At 38.2% G+C, this 20,183-nt stretch overlaps 1 protein-coding gene across 1 annotated transcript in view; it reads left to right on the top strand.

Moving 5' to 3' along the window:
- MPPED2 (metallophosphoesterase domain containing 2) overlaps positions 1 to 20,183 on the top strand; it is a 603,962-nt gene that overhangs the window by 380,504 nt on the left and 203,275 nt on the right. The window contains exon 17 of the mRNA XM_080595267.1: positions 4,163 to 4,254. The gene's annotated coding sequence lies outside the window, so the exon portion shown is untranslated. The remainder of the gene's footprint in view (positions 1 to 4,162; positions 4,255 to 20,183) is intronic.

Consider the following 20,183-nt stretch of genomic DNA (forward strand, 5'->3'; position numbering starts at 1 on the left):
GAAAGGTATTCACAGGTTTCAAGCCAGGAAAAGAGACAATTCTGGTAGAGAGAGAGGTAGAGAGAGACGGGTACACTTGTAAATAAAGTTGTCTTCATGTCTTTATGTGTATGATGTATGAAGATGAAATTCCTTTTTTTTTTTTTTTAAATTTCAGCTTTCTTAGGTCCTTCTATAGGAAAAAAAATAGAACAACTAATAAGCTCCATATTTCTATGTCTGAACACTGTTTTTATTGTAGAAATATTTGATTTGTTGACATCTTGAAATTAGTATTCTTGTGACTGCAGAAGAGTGTGGTGTTTTGGTGCACATACTACTTTAAGCAAGAACTGACATATTGTTTAAGAAAAAAATGGAAGGGGAGCTCCTTAGCAACAGAGCATGTTAATGCTAAATGCTAGAATTTGTATGAAACTGGTATAAATTAGCCAATATTAGACTGTACAGTCACACTTTCCTTTTATTTTGGTTGCTGTGATGTTACAGTATGAGTGCTTCAGGCCATGTGTATAATGCAAAGCCTCTTCTGGAAATTCGTTTTAGCTGACAGTGTTCTTAACAAGTGACAGTTCTAAATATAGCTCGATGAGTAAAAAGACATTGCCCTTAGGCTGGGCTGATCACAGTGCCACAGATTTTTTTTCTCTTCTCTATTACAAGCTCAAATGCCAAAAATAAAGAATAAACAAAAGAAAAGCTATTTCTCTCACAGGCCTCTCTCCCTGTTACAAAGAATGATGAAGACTTAAGTGAGGGTGACATAGTTTGTTTCAGGTCATTTTTACTCAAGTTCGTGTGCAACTTTAAAAGCATGATTGGTAATGAAGTGTGCAGATGATCAAATATCCAGATTTACTGTGTCCAAATGTTTCCTGTGTACATGATTGAGGGATGAGGAAAATGCACAATGGGTTTACATATCTACCTATAGGCCTGTAAAGGACAGAATTCCAGGTAGGAATCTACAGATGGGATTTTTCTAACTATGTATTCATTTCTGCTTGACAAAATGAACAGCAGTTGTTATTTTGGATATTGGAGAACATTCAGGACAAAGCATGTTTGCATTGATTTGAAAAATAAAGTTTCATAAAAGCAAACAAGAAAACTAATGTGGCTAGTAAGTAAAAGTACTGTTCCTTATTTATGTAGCAAACTGTAATTCCAAAAATTACTATGCCGTAGTCTAAGTGGAAACAACACAGAAGAGATGTCATTTGTAAAGTCATTTGTAAACACACGTGAGAATATCTTTTGGCATGAAGAACACATTATTTTGATTTAAGAAGTGCTACCAGATTTATAAAGTTCCAAGCAAGGAGGGAGGAGCTGGGACATGCAAACTGATCCATAAATGGAGCTGTGACGAGTGCTGCCAATGAGAATCTTATTTATCTCAGTGACTGCCACTGCTTTCCATGGTAAAAGCTACATCTGCTATACAAAGTAATCTCCAATGGTTTAAATCTTTCCTCCCTTCCAAATGTTTGCCTCTACTGGGAAGGATGTCCCAAGCTAGTTATGGCTTCTGCATGTCCACTTGGAAATTGGAATACCAGTTTCCAGTGTGACTTGTGGGTTGAATACAGTACTTCTGTTTGGCCCAGAGCAATATAAAGACCACAGGTGCAAAGCTTGGTCCCATTGGCAGAACTGTCTCGGCCAATAAAATAATCTGATGTTGAAAATTTCCCTGAAAAAAATTACTTATATAAAATATAAGGGTAAGTGCTACTTTTGTCAACTGGTGTGTGAAGTATGTCTGACACACTCTGACATACTCTGTCGGACTGAGTATGTCTGAGATAACGGTGTGACTGAGGCATCTCCTGGCCCATATGGTTATCATTGGTCAGTTGTGACCAAAAGGTTACCCAGATCTCATGCATGTTCTAGTAAAAACCTCTACGTGGACAGATGGACTGTAGTCAGGTTTCATTCTGAAATGGTTGTGCCATGATTTCTCATGAGAAACAGCAGTGTCCTCAGCAGCCTTTCAGCCTTCATTCAGATTCTCTCCAAACTTCGCCTGTAGTGGGATCGTGGTTAAGTGTATTTGCACAGAGGTAAGTGGATCACTGTAAGAGAAATGGAGAGAATACCTTGAGGGTTCAGCGTGATGTACTGTTTTCCTGCACTAACCCATCGCTGCTCCTGACGTTTCTGCAGAGCCCTACGACTGAGCAGTGGAGATGTGCATGCGTGGGATGGGTCATGCCCTGCCCCCCAGTTGCTGTGGAAGGTGTACCTTCACAAGGGGCTTGGTGTCTTAATGCTTAGGCTTGTGTTTTTCCATCACTGGAAAATGTAACCAGATTTGTGTTTAATCTCTAGAGGTACCTGCGTGCTCTAGTTTGCAATTTGAACACTGAGATTTACACACAATTTCCTCTTCAATCCCATTTCAGCATTTAACTATAATCCTCTGAAGTGGCTAGACAAGAAACCAGTTTTGTAATGCAAAACAACAAAAAACAAACCCTTGTGTGTTCATGAGCATGAACGTGTAATACAAACCTGGCCTCCACCACTCTGCTTTCTAATTATGTGCATTTATGTGTTTGCGGAACTCGGAGGTGATGCCTGAAATAGCAGTGATGATATACTGTTTCAAGTTCACCGCATTACGAGCAGAAATGCTGAAGCTGTCAAAGTACATTTTTGATTAAATCCCCTTATTAGCCTACTGAGCTGTAAGAGGATCTGAGGAGAGCCTGAGGTAGCTGAACTGTAGTCATTCCCCTTCCGAGCAGCAGGACCAAAACGGGTTATTTCCTAGACCAGCTCTCGAGGGCCTGCTGAGGACGCGGGGCTCGGGTCTCCTCAGCACTGTCCCCGCCTGCGCCTCGTCCCGCTCCCTGCTGGGTTGTGGCTGCGGGGACGCAACCCCAGCTCCCTCGCGGTGTCTGTCGGGCGCACCTCGGGGGATGCGCGGTGGCAGGAGCAGCGCCTGGCCGAGCGCAAACGCCGCGCCGCTCCCCGCCATTTTGTCACGCGGCGGTTTATGGGGGGGGGGGGCGGCTGCCAGCGACCGTTGGGCCGTTGGGCGGGGCGCGCGGCGGGCGGCAGGTGGCGCGGTGTACAAGGCCGTGGGTGGGCGCGAGGCGGGGGGAACTCCTCGGAATCACCAAACCTGGAATGGTTCGGGATGGGAGGGACCTCAGAAACCAGCTGGTGCCAGCCCCCGCCACGGGCAGTGGCACCTCCCGCTGCGAGTCGTGAGGCACAGTATGCTTGTAATTGTAGCTGAAGTGAGCAACGCGAGGTCGTGTCAGACAGCAGGTGGGAATGGAGTACCTGAAGGGAAGCTGCGCAGCTGCTGACTGTGCGTGGTCAAATTTGCTGTTGAGGGAAAGGGTGAAGCCGTTTGAGAGTTCAGCTGAATTCAGTTCACTGAGATCAATGGTCTACTCAAAGAAGGCAAATCCTGCAGAAAATTCAGGAAGCAGAATGTGTCATTGTAAAAATATACCTCACAACTGAATGTTTCACACCATTCCCCCCCCCCCCCCCAAGTGGTGTTTATAAAACCCACAATACTTTCTTCCCTACGTTTTCCTTAAAAAGCATATCTTTGTACATATCACTGCTGACAGGCTACGTTGTGATGCGTCAGTTTATGTTGTGTCAATTGCCTCTGGTTATATAATGTGCCATGACATGACTAATGCAGCCCAACATGAGTCACCTGTCGTGACAGCTTTGTGCTCTCAAAAGAAACCATTTGCCCTCCCCTCAGAACATTTTTTTTTCTTTCTTGAAGATTTCCAACTTTTTGTTGCTTTGAAGTTTACAAGAAAATGTTAAGTGGGCACATATATTCAATAACGCATACAAGTAAAAGATTATTGAAATGCCTAAAAGCACAGGGTGCTCCCACTGCGTACTATGAAGGAAGATGATTATAGATCTGCTACTACAATGTAGCATTGTATCTGAAGAAAATGTTACTAACAGAACAGAAATCCCAAGTGATGAGTGCGAATCTAGAGGTGAATGGCTTTAATCAGGGCTCACTTGTACCAGAAAATTGTATATATTACATTGATTTATTAACAGTGGGCTATGATTGTGTTGTTAACAACATATGTAAGAGTCATATTAACGATGTAAATAAAACATAGATAGAAATGCAAACTTTTACCCATTTTTCTTATAGGAGAGACATTCAGATACTATCAGCCATTGTTTTCTTATTATAAGCCACCACTTGAAGTGCTTCAGACAAAACAGGCGGAGAACTTCTCAAAGGTAGGGAATTTGTATTTACAAAAGTCTTGTGCATTCTCTTATTACCCTGACGAATTTTATTTTATTTTGTTTGATTCATTTATGCCTCTTGTTATTTCTTATGAAATCAGAAAATGGTCATGATTTTTTTTCATAACCATTATATCTTTCCCTCTCAGATGTATGCATTAAAATCAGGTCTCCTGCATGTCAGTATAATCTCTTTTTTCCTTAAAACATAGTATATCTCTATATAGCAAATTATATCATTGTTTTCCTAATGGTTTTGAATGACTGGTGTAGTCAAGAAAAGAGCTCACATCATTGTGTAGTTCTCAAGTTATACAGGAAAAAGCGTAGCTCAAATCCACTAGGCTTATTCAGATGCAAATGGATAATTGCACAAACTCATGCCATTTCTATAAATAGTCTAAGAAAACACAAGTAGAGTCCAATAAAATACATATTGCAATCAGTTCAGTTGGCTTCAGCAGGTGCTGAAGGTCCTTGGAAGAACACCTTACTTATGAGTAAATATGTCCCACCCTGCTTTTTTCCACACTTTGTGTTGCTCTACCATTCTGTTCTGTAGATACAGAAATAAATGTATCTTACGTAGTCTTTTTCTTTTTCTTGTGTGTACAGCACAGAAGCTTCTTGTTTTACCATTTTTATACAGTTAATAATAATATCATAATTTATTACAATAGAAGCATACAGGTTTCTAATTTCTCTCTGTAACTATTGGGAACCAAATTCCCTACAATAGGAGTGGGACTTCTCCCTGCAAATATATGTGCACTACTCATGAATATCTATTTATGCTTCTTGTAACCCTCCCCCTACTCCCAACACATATGTAACTCCAAAGAAATGAGTGACGCCATTAACTTACAGCAATAACATAACAGGCTGTGAAGAGTAGCCACCTTAGGCAATGTCATGTATACTTCAACAAACATGCTCACAAACCTGTACTAATAAACCAGTAAAATCTCCACAGGAATTATTTGTAATGACTTTGCATTTTTTCCATTCAGTTCTGGTCACTGTTAGGTAACTTAATCTCAGTCCATTTTACAGGTTAGAAGTGCTACATTTTTACTAAGGAACTTCAGACTGTGTTCCTCAACTACTTGAGATATTAATGTATCATGCCTGACACAATGTCTTCTATTCAGTAAAGGTGTACAAAAGGGCAAAACTTACGACATAAGCTTCACTACAAGCCATTTTACTGATTTGGTATGAGATTTCCATAATGATTTATACATGAAGATACACTTAAATGCTTGGAATGGCGGTCACATACCTAGTAAGGTGTGCTTTACACAGCACATTATACTAGTGCTCTGTATTTTGGTTCACGGGTTGCTTTTGGTCTGTACAGTCTGAAATGCTTATCAAAGAATCTACTTCTTTCCTGTGGAAGAACTGAAAGAGAAACAGGAGGAGGAGGAGGAGCTCTAACTATTCAAAAGCAACAGCTGCATTACCCGTATTAAATGTGTACAGTATGGTAATACCTGATGGGGATGAAATGTGTTGAGAAAATTCTGATAGAACTGGGGAACTTTTCCCCATTTTTCATTCTGCACCATTTAGGTACTAATAGCTGCATATTCAATATTCTTAAGTCTTGGGGAGCACTGGAATCTGAGAATTGTAGATCTTAGCGCATGAACCTTTGCCGTATGGAGCAGCACTGTCACTGGCAAGGAGACTCATCCTCCTATGGGAAATAACTGTGGTAGGGTAACAAACATTCAGACCCACTGAATCCCATTTCAGCATAGGCTTTGGGTTTGCAGTCAGCATGTGTTACGTGTGTGCAGAAAAGAGAGAACAAGTTTTTAGTTTTCATACTTCTGCAACAAAAAATTAAAAGAACAATTTTATGTGACAGTTTACACATAGAAATACTGTTTTTACTCATCTGATAAACAACTCATAAATACTTTTGACTTCTAAATGTATATTTCTTTTATACTGTACTCATGCTGAGATATACACCTTGACATACAACATTTGAAGTCTGTTCAACGGGTGACACATATTAGCATATTGAGTAACCCATACAGAATAGTCAATTTATATGAAAATAAATTAAACTATGATTTTTTAGCTTGGAAAGAATGTAAATGAGGAAGAATATGAAGGAAGTATATAGATTTCACATACTGAACATAAATAAAGTGAGCAAAGTAAAGCTCAGTGCCCTTTTTCTCCTTATGCAGTCCATCCCTAATAAATTCTCAGATCCCTGCGTGACCAAGGATAGGGAGGTTAACAGAATAAACAAAATAAACCTATTTCAGGGGTGGGTGGGGGTGGGGGAGCAGCAAAAAAAGATGAAGAAAAAAAAAAAAAAGGAAAGGGAAGAGGATTGAAGGGTTACTTCTTGATGCCAAAATAGGGAACCAGAAAGGGAGTTGGACCATAACATATGGAGAGCTCTCACTTTCCCTTGAGGGGACCATAGAGCTTAAGTTTGGTGTACAGTGGTGATTTTCCTAGTGAACTGGCAGTAAGGGGACTAGAAACGTGCTCCACAGTTGTTGAAATCACCCTGAATACTGGCCACTACCAGGAACAGGACGCTGGACTAGATGGACCTTTTGTCTTTGTCAAAGTAATTTTACTTTTTATATAGTAAAATAGAACACAAAAGAATGTATCCCAGAATACTGTTAGCATGTCTGAGTGTTTATTTCCTGGAAAGAGTGAACCATAAAAATGTATTATTATTCATGCAAAAAAAAATTGTCAAATTAGCGTGAAGCCATTGTGTTCAAAGGACCTTTAAGTCAGGACAGCAGACACTCCACTTCCGGAGAAGGAAACTGAATAGAAATCATGTGACTTAAGTAGGTGCTTTTAAAATTAAAAATGAGTTTCCTTTCCATACAAGCTGGCTGTGAAAGGAGAATACGTGTGGGCAGACATCCATAACTGGAAGTAGGGGAGCATTCCGTGAGTTTCACAAAATAGCCAGAGGTGGGCTCTGATCCTGTGAGAATGGAGCTCGATCAAGAAGAAGCCTTTTAAGAAGATTCTTGTCTAGAGTCATTCAGTAAAAATTAACAGCTCAACAACATACAATATCTTCTACAGGAAAAAGAGAAAAAATCTTTTCCTTCTAGCTGGACTCTTGCACTTGTGATACCATAAACCCCCAAACACATTCAGGCTGGATGTATCTTTGATCTGAAGTGGCTGCACACTGATGTTTTTGCATGATCTTCACTTTCAGTGTTATCATTCAAACTGTGTTGGGGGGGAGGAGGTCTAGGAGGGAAGGAGTAAAAATGCTTTTAAAATTGAAAAATGCTTGTCAAAAATCAGTGGGAAGGAGTGAGAAAAGTTGCCATGACAACCTCCAGCATTGTACTTCTGAAGAATTGCTTTACACGTTTGACACACTTGCAGTTTTCCCTTTCTGCAGTGATTATGATGTTTCATGCTTCTCCTTAGTTTATCTTACATCTGTGTAAATACAACATTGCAGAGTGATACGCTTTCAGTATATGAGCCCGTTTGCCTCTGTAGCTGCAACAAATACAGGATTTTAATAATTCTGGACTAAATTCTTCCAGGTCTTGCAGGCTAGTTTATCTGACATTAATAGAGCTACTTTTTGCCATTTTCTTGTTATAAAAGTTGTAGAAGGAATATGTCAATGTTTTGTGATCTCAAAGAAAATATTTAGAAGAGAATGTTTGGGTTTGGCATAGTAAGTTTAGAAGTTATTCCCTTCAGCATGGACAGAGTAAGTGGGAGAAAAAAGCACTGTCTTCTTAGACTGAATAATCATGAGGGAAAGAGGATAATGAAAATGACAAGTACAAAGGTCTGAGAAGGCAGGTCACACAAGTGTACAGAACAAAGATGGTACTTAGCGTTTTGCCCTTGCAAACATGCAGGAGTAGAGTTGAAGGTATTCAGGTAGGTCCGAACAAAAAAATTTTGATGTAACTTTTTTTTTTTTCAGAAAAAGATTACATGTTTTGATCATGAGTAATTTGTGCGTTGAATCTGTTGAATTCCTTCACTGTTGAAACTATAAACATCTTTGAAAGTCAAACACCTCTGTTTGTACATTGTCCTCTTTACCCCCAACCAAAAAAAACTTTGTTGCTGAGTTTAACTTAAATAAAATTAATCCCTTATCGATCCAAAATTTCCTGCATACAACTTTATGCTTTTTGTGAAATGGGAGCGCTAGGCTTAAAAACAACAAATTTTCTTTTTTTTTTCCCCTTGATTTTTTATTTTTTTTGAGTAAATTAGATTTCTTCTTAGCATTCCATTTTGGACATTAAGTATAGGATTCATTATTCATGCATCTCTAGTAAGACCCTTGCTTGTTTTTTCTGACTACAAGCATGAGAGATCCCTCTAGGTTTTTACAGGCAGAGGCATGCCAGCAGGACAGGTGGCAGCAATTTGCTTATGAAGACAAACCAGAGTCTGTCCTCTAATGGCTGAAACATTGAATGCATTGTATCTTATTCTGCTGCTGTGTCCCATTAGCCTAATAGGTGATTGTCATTATGAAGTCGTTAGCAGTTCATTTTGCCCCTGATATTTTTGGGTAGCTTCATGCATTAGAATTGTTTGAAGGTAGGTGCCCTTGGTCTCAGTTATAATTTACGTATTATGTATTTTATGTAAAATCTATGTTAAACAATGAATAATAGGACAGGATGCGCAGGTCAGAAATTGACAAAAGCTGAAACAGTATTTTTTTTATTTGGATTATTTGGTTTATTCATAACTCCTATGTAGGTAACTGGTTTAATACTGAAATATCAGTTTGATTTCCTTTTTCTTAGAGAATTGTATCTCATCTGCAATACAATAAAGTTATTTACTGGCCCCAAATATATAAAAGTGAATGTGTAATAGATATCTCTACCATCTAATTATTCCTACTAGCTGCCATTTACTTGATTCCTTAGTGAGCTTTACACTGAGACGTTCAACACCATATGGTATTTACTTTAATGAAGGATCAATATGTGAAATAGAATAGTGAATGTGTTGCATTATTGTGTAAGTAACTCTTCTATCATCTTTCTCTGGTTATCTGTAGAGACCACAGTGTTTTTCTTTTAGTTCAAATAGCCAAAGTTTGATGATTAACTTTCTGGTGGTTTATACAAATCATGATTGAACTTTATTCTCAATTAATCCTCAGAAAAAGGCACAAAATTCTGCTTCCCTTGACAAGATAAAAGCAAACAAATTGACGCTTTCCTTGCCATGCATATCAGTCCAGTGAGATGTGTGATCTCCAAGTCTGCCACTGGTCACTCACTTTTCTCCTGAATATTTGCCTTTGCTGGGAGGCACAGTCCAAACCTCCTGTGACTAGTACATCACACTCTGCAATTCTGATCCGATCTCAGACTGCAGGTTATTCTGCAGTGCTGCCTGGTGCTTCTAGAAGCACAGCTGGTGTTATCAGAGCTGTTATTACGGGAAGGAAGTTAGCCTGACATAAGGCTTGGCCCTATCATCTCTCCTTGGAAATTACCAAACAGTACAAGTGTAACCTTCGTATGTAGTTTATGTTTTCTGTCTGGTGGTCCTTGTTTTTGAACTAGTGATTATTCTAATTAAAAGGAGAATAATCTAGTAGGAGAAAGTGACATTTGATTTTGAGTTGATATATGACACTTCTAGCATTGAGGGACCCAGATTTGAACTATGCTTTTTAGTCTGACAAGCAATTGTCATGGAAAGGATATATCTGCAAACTTGCTGAATGGTTATGTACCTTGGGCATTCAGGATAAACACAGGTAGTTGGAGAAAGAGATTCTGCACTTGTCAAAATAGGCTAGAAGCTTCCCATAATTAATTGTAGTATTCCTTTTTCTGTGCTAGTGGGGGTTCTTGGTTTTGGTCAGATGTTTAAAAATTATTGAGCCTTTTTTAATTTAGGTGCTGCTAAGTATAGTTCTGAGAAATACTTTATATGCTCCTAAAAGGCAAACTTAATTTCATATGATTTTTATATGCATTGGAAATGTATTGCCCACACATTTTTTCGCTCACAGAAGTACTATTAGGTTTGTTTTTTGAAGATGATTGTTTTTCTACTACCCTACTTTATTTTGAAAATCATAATGTCACGTGTAGATTTTTATTTTTATTTTTTGGAAGTTGTTGCCCTTGAAAACATTCCTTTGTTGAGAAGTATTATTACTTAGTTAGGAGACAAAAGATGTTTTTAAGCAGTTGGTCCTTATATTAGAGTTTTCTTTATATTGGGCTTAGAATTGAAAATGGGGTTACTTTTTTAGGGAAGTAAGATGGAACTGTGGAATTATCTGTGAAGGAGGAATGCTTTAAGTGGATTTGATATTGTGCTAAGTTGGAAATGTCATAAGAAATGTGGAACTATCTTTTTGAGTAAGTACTGTTTAATGGAAGCACAGTTTGCAGAACCCTACTCGTAATCTGTGGTTTTGAAGGTAACACATTAATGTAATGGAATATATGCTGGAAATTTACTGCCTTTGCTACTTGGAGACATAAAAATGAAGAAGAGAATTTTATGGAAACAGCTACCTTATGTTTTTCTTTCAGGTAGCCCTTCATATTTATTTATTTATTGCTGTCAGAATTGTATCATTTTATGTGCTTCTCCACCACAAAGACACACAAAAGAAGTTCGGCTGTTTTTATCACTTTGGCGAACTGTTTTGCACATCTTTTTAAGAGATATGGTAACTGTTTCTCAGCATGTGGAAGAACTGTCAGTTGAACAAATCAAGTTTGTCAATTAAGCTCTTTGGAAAAGATATAGGAGATAAATTTAATGTGAGAGACAACGGTATATTTGTAAAATAATACAGCTGCTTTTACAATCTGTGTAATCCTGTGCGAGATTTAATAGTACACAAATGGTTATTATTCATGTTAATGGCATATAATTATCCTCCCATAGTAATAGTAATGCAATACAAATAAATACTATTAGGACATTAACCATAAGTGACCACAAAAATAAAAACTGAATATTGTGTTCTTGGACCTTAAATAGCAATATCCATGAAAGATATTAAGGCAGCTTTCATTTAATAAAATGAAATAGTCTGCATAATTTAGGAAGCTGTACACATTGCTTTGGCAAGCAATGAAGATGATAATATAATTGCTGAATTAGAGCAATACTGGAAAGACTAATACTATTAAAATGTATAATGGCACAATATCTGTGCCGCAGACTCCCGTAGAAGCTAAGGATGGTAACAGCCTGCCTTACCTTTTGCTTCAAAAATGAAAAAATGTTTCTTCTCTAACAGAAACAAACACCACCACATATGCTTAGACTCCCCCTTTTTCTTCCCACTCTCTTTAGTCACAGTGTATATGTGACAGTCTTCCCAGAGAGAGAGGAATAGAAAGAGGGGGAAACAGCTATGGTTAGCCATGTCTTTAATGGAGATTTGAGATACTTAAATGAAAGATGCAATGTAAGAAGTCATTCAGAAGCAAATGAAATAATGAAAGCTGTGCTATGGACTTCTAACAATAAGCACATCGGCTTAAGCAATCGTTTCAAAGATTTTGTGCCTTTTTAAGTGCAAATATATGTGACCTAAAGATGTTCTTAAATAGCTATGTTTCTCTTCAGAGCTACTGTAAATCAGTTTTAGTGTTTTACATTACACTCATTATAGTTCAAGATGCCTGCATTTCCAACGTGAAATGTGAGGTGAATCCATCAGTGCTGTGTAACAGGTGTTAATGCCTAACAGTGTGTAGCTTAACTATATCACAAGGATAAGAAAATTGAGTTAGCTGTTAAAAACAAAATTTAAACAACTTCTGAGGTGCAGAAATGCAGAACATTTTTTCACAGCCTCTTTCAATGACTCAGGGCCAACGTGTACACTAATGCCACTCAAGGACCTATCCTTGTGATAATTGACAAAATATCAATTAATGTTCATTAATAGAGGTGTTGCATTTTCCTCCTTCCATTTATTCATTTCCTTCAGTATTCAAAAATTTATATTTTTCCTAGAAAAATATGGGAGCAGAAAACATGATGAATACATTTACGAAATCATTTTTTCACTATCCATGTGAATGTATGTGCTTATGTACTCTTATATGTTCCCACTGGAGATGATTACACTCCCTCTGTCAACTTAGGTGTAAAGCAGTCAGGAAATAAAATGCCATATAATGAGCCATATTTTAGGATTTGTAGTTTCTGTCCATGCAGATTTTCAGAGCCCTTAGTGGATCAGCCCCTGGACAACTTGGTCTGATCTCCTAAGGTACCCTGTCTGGGCAGGAGGTTGGACTCTGGAGGTCCCCTCCGGCTTGAATTGTGCTCTGATTGTGTGCAGAGAGACTCATTGTAACTGAGTCTCTGGTGACTGTAATTACCAGCAGCTGAAATGAATAACGAATGTACATGAACAAATTTGGCGTTTATTAAACAAAAACATACTTCTGAGTGATAGAACGTAAAAAATAGTTCTGATAAGAATTCACATGTTCAGTTTCTTATTTGCAACCTGAACAATGCAGTCTGTATAAGCTGCTTTCTACATCTTTTTCCACCTTTGTGATAGTGTTCAGCTTAATTTTAGCCTAATCCACTTCTTGAAAGCAGCACGGGGTAATTTGGGAACTGAAAAAAGAGTTCATGTCACATAACTACCTTTTGTTGCCAGGAATCTGTTTGATATCTGTAGTAGGGGAAAACTCAGTTTTATAAAGGGCAATGATAAGAAAAATATCCCTTTGTTCCATTGAGTTTTTGACTGTTTCAAATACTCAATGACTTGGCCTATACCTTTGTGTTCTTAGGTATTCTGCAAAGCCTTATTAGTAAGAAAGGGGTTAATGGAACGCATCTTTGAAAGAGAAAACATGTTCAGAAGCGATGCTTTAGATTTGCGACCTAAGTTGGGCTGTAAATGCTGAAATAAGACTAGTGTTTTCTGTTGATGAACAGAATAAGACAGTTATAATATTGTACCTTAATTTATATAATTTTGTTTACCTTCTGGTGCTTCTTGAAGTCTTGCAGTCTGATGCTTCTGAATTGGTAGATTATGTGATGCTTTTAGCATTTAATAAGCAGACTGTAAACTAGATTGGCCTTCTTGCATTGAATTTCTCAGGCTTAAAAAGTACAGTCTTTGTAAGCCACGTCTCCTTCTCTTTCCACCCCCATGATAATGTTCAGAGTTTCAATTTACTCCAACTCACTGCTTGAGACACAGAACACTTGCTGTTATATAAGACACTTCAATTTGATGTGATTTTCTGTTACATTTTATTATATTAACCTTCACTGCTTTTGGATGATCTTTTGTTGTAAGTAACAAAAGAAAAAATGGAGGGACAGGGTCACCATGTGTTCGTACAGTAGTATTTGCAACAAATGATACAAAGCTTTGCAGCATAACGTGCCCCAAAAGAATTTGATTTAGCACTGTTAGCATTATACAATTACCAGAAAAACAATTTTGTGCATGTGCATCTAGGTGTCTAAGTAGATGTAAAATTTTAAGGAGGAGGTTGTGAAAAAATGGGCATGAAGCTTATATTAGGAATTATGTAAATGTCTATGTTAAAGTCTTTATTTGAGAAGAAAATGAATAATGGCTGTTGATATAAATGTGGCTAAATGTGATTTACAGATGTGTATCCTGTTAAGTCATGAAAGACTGTTTTTGTAACAAAGCAAGGATTAGAGAACCAGTTACACTGTAAGATAAATACAGACTTTCCACTAGAATTACAAATTTTAATTTAACAGATATAGAGGACATTTTTAAAAATTTCTTTCTGCACCTAAAACATACTAAAATGTTGTGTCAGACTATTCTTATACCCTGTTGGAGGCTGAAGTCTTTTGTCAATACAAGTACAGATACACGTGCTACTGCCAGTGTATATGTATACATGCTACTGCCATGCTGTGTATGTTCCTCCAGTATGTAAAGGGGGCCTACAAGAAAGCAGGAGAGGGACTCTGTCAGGGAGTGTAGGGACTGGGCAAGAGGGAATGGTTTTAACCTAAAAAAGGCAGATTTTGATTAGATACTAGGAAGATATTCTTTCCTATGAGGATGGTGAGGCCCTGGAACAGGCTGCCCAGAGAAGCTGTGGATGCCCAAGCCCTGGAGGTGTTCACAGCCAGACTGGATGGGGCTCGGAGCAACCCGGTCTGGTGGGAGGTGTCCCTGCCCACGGCAGGGGGTTGGAATTGGATGATTTTTAAGGTCCCTTCCAACCCAAACCATTCTGTGATTCTGGAAGTGACCCTTTTGCAGCTGCAAGTACAGAATTGTGTAGTGAATTAAATGAAATCTACATCTCAGAGATCCTCATTCTCCAGGGTGTTCATAAACTACAAAAGAGAAATAAAAAGTGAAGCAGAATCCTGAGGTTGCCGCAGAGCGGGGCTAAAAGCAGTGGCATCCTTGAAAAGGACCTCTTCTTCAGTTCTCCCCTGTGGTTCTCCCACCAGTCATGACAGCAGAGCTGAAGTAGCAGCTACACTATAATTAACTGCATAGTCTTTAGTTGTGTTTTCTGTCCATGCTGAGGAAGAGGAAAATCACAGAGCATGCAAGAAGAATTTATGATGCTTCACGTAGGATTAACCTTACATGTTTAAAAATTGTGCATATCTTTGAATGATGTTTAATAAAGGGGTGGGGGGGGAATGGCAATCTAGGAAAACAGTCTTTTCCCCTCTTTTTTCTTGAGATCAGATATGCTCATCCCTTTTATTAGAATTCTTCTGGAGATGCGATTGCTTGAAAAATGTGAATTAATTATGGCAGTTATACTTATATTACTCCTTTCCTTTTCTATTCATCTACCTACCTACAGCTTTCATATTTTTCATTTCATTGGTGGGCAGGCAGCCTTAATCGGAGATGGGCTGCAGCTCTTCAGGCAGCTGTGGCTTCCGTCACACCTCCGGTTGTATGATGCCAGCAGGTCTGTTGGGTAAGCTGAAAGCACAGCTGTGTGAGGAAAAGGGCAAGTGAAAGCTGCTGTAGTAGACCTTGTTAGATTGCTTAGGAGGCTTCTGCATGCCTATTTTCACCTGATCTGAAAATTCAGTGTGCTCCCCTGTAGAAACGATTCTCATGCCCAGATGGCAGAATCTCTGTAAGGATAAGCTTCATTAACAGTGTCATAAACACAGGCGTCCAAGAGAGGCTTAAATCTTGTGGTAAACAAAATAGTCTCTGGAACTCGTGTCTTCTAGTTTTGGTATGTTCTGGGTATGATATAGGATTTTGATATAGTCCTTGGTATGATAGAGGGCTGGTTGTGAAGCGTGAAGGCCAGATGTCAGCGGGGTGCTTAACAAAGGCATTTGATATTGTTGGAGGTTTTCATAGTAAAGGACCCTACTGAACTAGGTGCCTGACCACCTCCGGCTAATCCTAGATATTTACAAGTGAGAATAAAATCTTTCAGGCAGACATTTGTTTATTGGAATAGCTGAAGAAAACAGAGCATGTGCATATACGGTCTTAAGCTTAAAGAAAAAGGAAGGATGAATGGCTAAACTGTGTTCACATCAAAATCATTCAAATGTCATGAAAATAAATAACTTGATAAATATTTAAGTGGATATTTATAGGGAGATTGTCACCTTGCTTTCTTTTCCATGGCATAACGATTTTTAGGACTGGTTTCACTGCTAAGTTAAGAACTGCTGCTGCCATGGCATGAAAATGTCAGGATATGATCTGAGGTGGATGGAAAGCTATTCTGCAGCTTTTGTGCACTTGGATGTCCCATTGATATTATGGCCACATGAGAAGAAACAAAATTCCTATCTTTTAGGTGATTGTCTCAACATTTGTTTCTAGGCCTTGAATACCTTTTTACAAGTGTGATGGTCTGAAAGATGGAAGACAAAACAGAGGAGTCCACAAGTTAATGTCTCTGAGATGGGCTTTGACACAGCTGACACGGGAATGAGAATGTCCGAATGCGTGCTCCGCTTGTTGCTCTTCATACAACCCCTCTTGACCTCTTTGGCATCACTCTAGTCTACGTTGGCCTATGACAAGTCTGCTTATTTTTTTAAAGGCACTAATGTCATAAGGGAGATGAAAACTAGCAGCCTTCATTTTTATTTGTTCTTGCCGTAACTCCAGTATTCCATCCTTGTCTCTCTCGTCTCATGTGCTGTTTAACTTAGGGTCTGTGCTTGCTGTTTCACTACCCTTTTCTAGCGACTTCCCTGAAAACAAAAAAGCAAAAATGCAAATGTTTCAAATCAGTCGACTTTGCCTGAAGAAAACCTAAGCTTGTTTTACATGGTTTCAGTAGGAAAAATAGGCAGGCTGGATTCTGTGCCCACATACCACTGAATCCTGGTGGAGAGCTCATGTGGATTCAAAGACTGATACTGCTCAAGTCTTCACAGCTAGGACCCATTCCTGTCCTTTGTAAGAAGTGATTCTCTAATACAGGCCACCACCTGCTGTAATAATGAGTTGCTTGCTTTCCAGGTCTTGCATGACTCTTCCTTCAGCTCTCACATTCAAACTGCAGTTTACTTGCTGTTGTGGATTATGTAGTTCTATCCCATCTTTCCCATCTTTTCCCAGTTCTATCTCATCTTTCCTTGATGGTCTTTTCCTAACCTCTGTTGCCATGACTTTGTTGTGCAGAACTGAGCTACCTTTCCCAGAACATAAATCATTGTCTATGTTTTGGGATGGCTTTTGGGGAGAAAGAGGATGCCATCTGTTAAGGATAAATTGGTTAAAAACTCTGCCTCTCTGGAATACACTGAAAAATTTTTAACCATCTGCCACACAGGTCCAGGACCAGGTATGAACAAGGAAGTAAAGTAGTATTTTTGTTTGCTTGTTTTGTTTTGTTTTCCCTGAAGCAGCCAAAGATATCAGCCCTTAGAACCCCTATGTTATCTTGGAGTGATTTCTATCAGGCATATTTACATAGAATTCCATGCTCACCTATCCTAATACTCCACCGTATATTGGAGCATTATATTTACAATGTATGTGGATCATAGATATGTACAAAAGTCATGTATGTGTACTAACTAAATGCAATAAATGGAACATTTTGTACACTAAAATAGCAATTAGAAAAATAACCGTGTCTTTTTATCGGTAACTTTCAACAGCGTGAAAGTAATTACTTTTCCAAATCTGATCTACTTACAGCGCCTTACCATTTTTCTGGTTTTGCTAGCAAGCAACAGTATAATTACAGCTTGGAGGTTGCTACTGATACTTTAAATCTGGAAATTTAACTACAGATTCTTGATTCATTTAGTTCTTTATTTAGAAGCCTACAGTGACAAAAGGTACCAATTTCTTTCTAGATACCTTTCTCAATTATTTAAACATATAATGAAGCAAAGAACAGTGTCTAGAAATGATAAATGCCATGTTTTTCAACCTGTATCATGAGACTATCAACATGTCTCTTGGTCTTTACAGTCCTATGACTGCTGAGTGATTAACATTCGTTTAACTCCATTCCAACATGCATATTGCTTTATTTTCTCTCTGCTGCTGTTCTGAGTCCTTGGCTGCTTTCTCGTTTTTGTCTGCCAGCTTCACTTTATATGCACTGGTTTTATACCGCTGGCTTTTTTTCAGTTTATTGCCTATCTGACTCACATTTGTTTTGCCTGTCGAGTAGTAGGTTATAATACAAATGTGTAACTTTATGTTCAGCAATTTCTGTGACCTTTTTACTAAGTGAGCTCTCATTTGGTATCTTCAAGTACTGCCATTTTGTAGTGTGTGAATGACACGTTTAGCTTCTTTGAGCTTCTACCACTACTTGTATCCCCTGACATATTTCTATACTGAGCAATAGTTTATTTCTAACTGGATTTCTTCTTATAATTCTAACTCTCTCAGGCATATGACAAACTTATTCACGTGGAATATTCCGTACTAGCACAGTCACTTCTTGTGCAGGAATTTTAGGCAGAATCATTCCAAGGACTTCAAAACCACACATCCAGTAAAATTGGATTTTTTGTGGATATTTTAATTTCTCCTTAAGAGGGCTGATATGTTTTTTTGTTTGGTTGATTTTGTAATCTTGTCAAAAAGTGTGGTTTATATCTAAAGCTTGTGTACATCAAGTCAAGAACTAGAACTGCAGAGATGAACTATTACTTGAACACAGTAGGTTCATTTGCTTTGCATGATCAAGGGCTTCTGAAATCACTAGTGACTTTGGTGCTTATTAATGGATGCTCTCTCTTGTATTGGTAACATGAGGAGGCCTTAGTCAAGCCAAGGGGCCTGTGTGCTGAACAAACACAGCATTCTGTCTTGTACTGTAGACAGTGTAAGTTCACAAGCAAGTAAACACAATGTGAAAGGTGTGGAAAGCCTTGTTCAAGATTGCTTATCAATAGCAGAGTTAGGAAAAGAAACTCCTGATTTCATGTTGTAGTCTTACTGTGACTCTCGTGCCAGTGTTTGGCTTGTAACTATCATCCTTTTCAAATAAACAGTTTTTTTTTGGAATTTGAGCAGATTCATGTCAAACACAGTTTAAACGCTCCTTTTATTATTAATATTTTTAACCCAGATTCACTGCTGTACAGACTGAGCAGATGATTCTTTCATGATCAATGAGATGGAGTACAAATCCTTACTAACACAGAGTGTATGTGAAATCCTAACTTGATATTTTCATATGCTTCTTCCCATAATTCCTATCAAACCTCTGCAGTTTCTGGTTCATCTAAAACAAGTTTTGAATTGTTAAAGCAATTAATTTATCCCTTTTGGGTCATATCATGCCTGAAACCCACAGTTCAGTTTGCTCTGTAGTACAAGACATAGTTACTGCTGTGTTCATTGTAACTGCTTTAAAAGCACACGGTCTACATGGCTGCTGATCAGAAAAACTTTGAGATGGTATTACTTGTATATTCTCTGATATATTCTCTGATTTCCCAGAAATAATCCTTGAGTCAAAGAAAAAAGCTGGTTTGAAAGTATCCCCCTGCTTTTCTGTTATGGCCACTTTATGGCCTTAACAAGATGAAAATATTGTATTAGAGAGCTCCACTTCTCTGTGCTGTATTTTCTGAACAAGTGCTTCCCACAGTGACGTTGTAAAGATAGAAAGGCAAAGAACCACGATGAAAATAAAAGCTATGTAGGACTTGGCTCTGAATCTGAAGATAGTACAAAATGCTAATGTGGAGCATGTAACTGAGTAAAAGGCTAAGTAATCTTCCCTGCCTTTTTAATGTAGGTTAAAATCTATTAAGTGAGAAACCTGTGGATGCATCAGTGCCAGAACACTCCCAAATCTGAACTCCCCAGAACCGGTTTTAGGCTTTCAGTTTTGTCTCTGTGTTTTTTTCAGTCTCTGTGTTCATCTTACTGTTATTAAGAGGAATAAATCTGATATGATGCACATGTGCTTAATGTTAATATCATTTTAAAGCATTATTGTTTTTAGCAATTTCCAGTCTATTTTGTTTAATCTTTTGTTTGCTTTGTGTTAGCAATTCCACATGGCAATATGAGGAAATACCTGTCTCTCACAAAAGTTCGAGCAATTAGTGAGAGCTCTAGTAGTCTCTATTATTTTATCACCCAAACACATCACTCAGGATTTTTCTCACTGTATTGATGCTTTACAAGCAGGGAAGGTTGGATTCCAGTTCATAACTATTTTTGTATTTAAAAAGAAAGGGTAGCTGTATTTAAAAGTTCAGGAATATGAGCATGTGTTGCTTTATTAAAGGCATGTACTGTTGCTTTGGTGCTGCTTGAACTGACCCTGACAATAGTGGAGGAAGAAGGCAGGATGTGAATAGGCAAGAGCCAACAATGCGATTCCTCTTTTGCCAATGCGTCTAATAAGTGCTCTAAAATGCTAAGTATTCAGAAACGAATATAGCATGCCTGTTAGATTAATAAC

This window comes from Anser brachyrhynchus (assembly GCF_964034855.1).
Source record: "Anser brachyrhynchus genome assembly, chromosome: 5".
NCBI classification, from domain to species: domain Eukaryota; kingdom Metazoa; phylum Chordata; class Aves; order Anseriformes; family Anatidae; genus Anser; species Anser brachyrhynchus.